Consider the following 4,263-nt stretch of genomic DNA (forward strand, 5'->3'; position numbering starts at 1 on the left):
CATTCATGTTCTGATTGGGACGCCATGTTTAAAGCCCCGAGCTCAGTGCAGCTGGGCTTTGCCAGCCTGCATAGGCCCCACCCCACCCTCTCCCCGCATGATGGTGTGAAACATGCCTGGCTACTTTTTTGACAGACTGTGGTATGATCTGGAGAGAAACACATTGATTTTCACGCTGGAACCAGCACTCTACCAAATTCTGATAAGATTAACTTTAGGATGAAATGAAGGAGGCGTGAGTTGGCATGGAGGCCATGGTGGGGTGGGGAGGAGGGGAATTGGCATGGAGGGTGGGCTGGGGGCTGAGAGGATGTGAGGAGAGAGGACTAGAGGGCCTAATACAACAGGGGCAAAGTCCCAGAGAACTGGAGCCTTCATAACCAGCCTGCATTGTTACCTGCCTGCCCACTGTGGCTGCCAAGAGTCTGCTTCTGGTTTCAGTGGGCCCAACTTTATCCTGTAACATCCCCCCTACCCCACCCCCCAACCCCCGCTCCCCCCACCACCACCACACACAGAGAGGAGGTGGTGAGTTGGCACTGGGTATCGTTAGTGCACACGTGGATCTGGTGGGTTGTATCTTTGGAGGCAGCCTATAGTCCAGAATTAGAAGACTAAGGACATATCTTTTGAGGACCATAGAAGTCAAGGTGCAGATGTGGAAAAGGAAGCCATTGTAACTGGTTCTTTGGCTACAATTGGATAGATAAGAGTAGAGTCCAATGAGATTACTTCTGAAGACCTATCATGAGAGATTGGTAATTAAATTGTCCTCATAAAAAAGCTGAAACAAGTCAGAGCATTGAGTGCAGGAGTTAGGACTTTAAGTTACAACTGTACAAGACATTGGTAAGGCCACATTTGGAGCAATGCGTACAATTCTGGGTCGCCCTGCTATAGGAAGGATGTTATTAAATTGGAAAGGGGGCAAAAAAGATTTAAAAGGATGTTACAAGGACTAGAAGGTTTCAATGATAAAAGGAGGCTGGCTAGGATATGACTTTTTTCCCTGGAGCGTAGGAGGATGAGGGGTGACCTTCGAAGTTTGTAAAATCATGAGGGACATTGATAAGGTGAACAGCCAAGATCTTTTCCCCAGGGTAGGGGAGTCCAAAACTAAAGAGCGTAGGTTTAAGGTGAGAGGGGAAAAATTTAAAGTGGATCTGAGGGGCAACTTTTTCACACAAAGGGTGGTGCGTATATGGAATGAGCTGCCAGGGAGTTGGTAGAGGCGGGTACCATTACAACATTTAAAATACATTTGGACAGGTACATGGATGGGAAAGGTTTAGAGGATTATGGGCCAAATGCAGACAAATGGGACTTGTTCAGTTTAGGAAATCTGGTTGGCATGGACCAAGTTAGGCCAAAGGGTTTGCTTCCGTACTGTGTAACTCTAGGACTCTAAGTGAACTAATTAAACACCCAATATTTCCATCCAAACAACTTTTTCTTCAACAGAAGACAGGAAGGAATATATATCTATGTTATCCTGGTTACTTTATGAAATTATTCTTTTTTTTTAATGGACAAATGACTGGACTGATAAAATGGCCACTTCTGACCACATGATGGTAGTTCTAGAAATTTCTGAGAAGTTTAAAAATAAACCAAGGCTGACAGATTGAACCCCTGGAAGGTAACACTCATTGCATTATATAAACATTCTAGGCAAGCCAGTATGAGGGATAATAGGCAAGACATCTGTGTGGTGGACCTCAGTTGTGCCTTTGTCCTATATGGACCACCGTTGTGTGTGCTTGTCATACCTGGACACATCCCCTTCCAGTTTGGGTCCTCCCCTCAGCACCTAGTATAAAGGTGGCTGTCTCCTCCCCCTTGTTCAGTCCAGGTCGGTTACTTGTTGGGATCTGCTCCTGATTCTGTTGTGAATAAAAGCCGACACTTATATTGGCATATCAGTAGTCTTTCGCCTTATTGATAGCGCATCAATCTGTACCAGGCAGCTATGGACAAAGGCAGAGCTAGTTGTGACTCCTCACCTCTAGTGTTGTGCTGATTGTCCTCCAGTTACCTGCTCAAAGCACAATGGGTTTTAACAAGGGGGCCTCATCAGCTGAATAGCTCAACCCAAAACCACACTGTAGCCGAGACTTGAACTGCAATTCCTTCAATTATACAGCTTTTGAATTCTATAGTCATTTGCGGTTGAACCGAGGAGACAACCACACTCCAAGCTCGCAGCCTGACTTCCATCTCTTTCCAAAGTCTGACCATAGAGTCATAAAGTTCTTACAGTGCAGAAGGGGGCCATTCTGCCCATCGAGTCTGCACCGACTCTCTGACAGAGTATCTTTCCCAGGCCCTCTTCCCCACCGTATCCCTGTAACTCCACAAATGGTTAATCCATCTAACCTACACATCTTGGGCACTAAGGGGCAATTTAGCGTGGCCAATCCACCTAACTTGCACATCTTTGGACTGTGAGAGGAAACTGGAGCACCGGGAGGAAACCGACACAAACAGTGGGAGAATGTGTAAACTCCAGACAGACTGTATATTCTCCAGAAAAACCCTATATTTTGCCGACAGAAGGAACTAATTTCCAGGATACAAAAATACATTGCTGCATCTTCAATGGACTCAACCTGCAACTGAATTTCGAGGACCAAGCCCAGGAATTCTGTCAGACAAGGCAGGAAGAATCTTCATTGACACTGACCTATTGGACTTCGAACTCATGTGAAACCATAATTCTTATTTTTATTGTGGAATTAGCGGGGTAAAGACATTGCATTACAGGGATAAGGTTTGGGTGGGATGCTCTATTTGGAGAGGCGATGCAGACTTGATGGGCCGAATGGCCTCCTTCTGTACTGTAGCAATTCTATGATTTTCATCCAGGGTGGCACGGTGGCACAGTGGCTAGCACTGCTGCCTCAGTGCCAGGGACCCGGGTTCAATTTGCGGCTTGGGTCACTGTCTGTGTGGAGTTTGCACATTCTCCCTGTGTCTGCGTGGATTTCCTCCAGGTGCTCCGGTTTCCTCCCACAGTGCAAAGGTGTGCGGGTTAGGTGCATTGACCATGCTAAATTGCTCCTTAGTGTCAGGGAGACTAGCTCGGGTAAATGCATGGGGTTGTGGGGATAGACCCTGGGTGGGATTGTGGTCGGTGTAGACGCGATGGGCTGAATGGCCTCCTTCTGCACTGTAGGATTCTATGATTTTCATCCAGAGCTATGATTCTTAGCTGAAGGCAGATGTGGCAATTAGAGCTTGTGCAGTATGTACACTTTGCCGGAATACATCCGGAGCATTTCACTGCTGAACCATTTCCCTTCAATGTCCAGCGGTAGTGGTTTGGTTGGTTTTCAAAATTGCTTCAAGAGAAATTAAGGGACTAATTTCAGGATCTTTATTGAAGCAATTTTTCTATTGAGAGTGTGTAGCAGAGCGAGCGAGAGAGAACGAGATGAAAAAAAACTAATGTGTGCAGTTTAGACGATTGCATACGTTCTAATTTGCTGCTTTTGTTTATGTACAAGTTGAAAGCATAATTTATTTTTTCAGTGGAAAAGAATCAAGTGGTGTTTTTGTCCACTTCTATATTTCACCTTGTATTGTTTTGTAAATGATCTGAATACAAATCAGACAAAGAATTCTGTGGATCTTCAAATAAATATTTGAATATATACAATTAATTTGATCCTAAAATAACACACTAGATTTTTTGCTTTCACTGCCTGGGTGGTAATCTAGCTCAGCAGAGCACTCACTCTTTATAGAACCCACCCAATTTACATTCCATTTTTGACAAACAGTGTTAACAGTGTCAGTGTGGCTCAGTGATATAGATTTCATGATCTCCATCTCAACAGCAGCAATGGGTTAAAAAATGATAACTCATGGTGTTAGAGTGCTGCTGCTTTAGAGGTGGACAATTGTGTCGAAATCCTGGATCGCCCTCTCCACCCACCAGAAAACCATAGAGCGCATCACTGCTGATTACCAGCCTGAAAGAAGCTGTGTGCCTCAGCATCTGTCAATTTCGTATCAGCTTTGCCTGGTTTACTCAAGCAGGTCCTTGCCATGGGCTAACTAAACAAGACTTGGCTTGAAAAGTAAAACAAATGCATTTGCAGAAGGATTTGAAAGCAGACCTATTTCTCCATCAGGGATCGGCCATTTCAAGAACAGCCATGCAATCGGGAGAGAGGCAGCATTCTGACACAAAGCACTCAAAACTGGGTAATATAACATTCTTCAAATTTTGTCATAAGTTGTAAGTCCAAAGACTTTTTT

Source organism: Mustelus asterias, chromosome 14 (genome assembly GCF_964213995.1).
Source record: "Mustelus asterias chromosome 14, sMusAst1.hap1.1, whole genome shotgun sequence".
Taxonomy (NCBI): domain Eukaryota; kingdom Metazoa; phylum Chordata; class Chondrichthyes; order Carcharhiniformes; family Triakidae; genus Mustelus; species Mustelus asterias.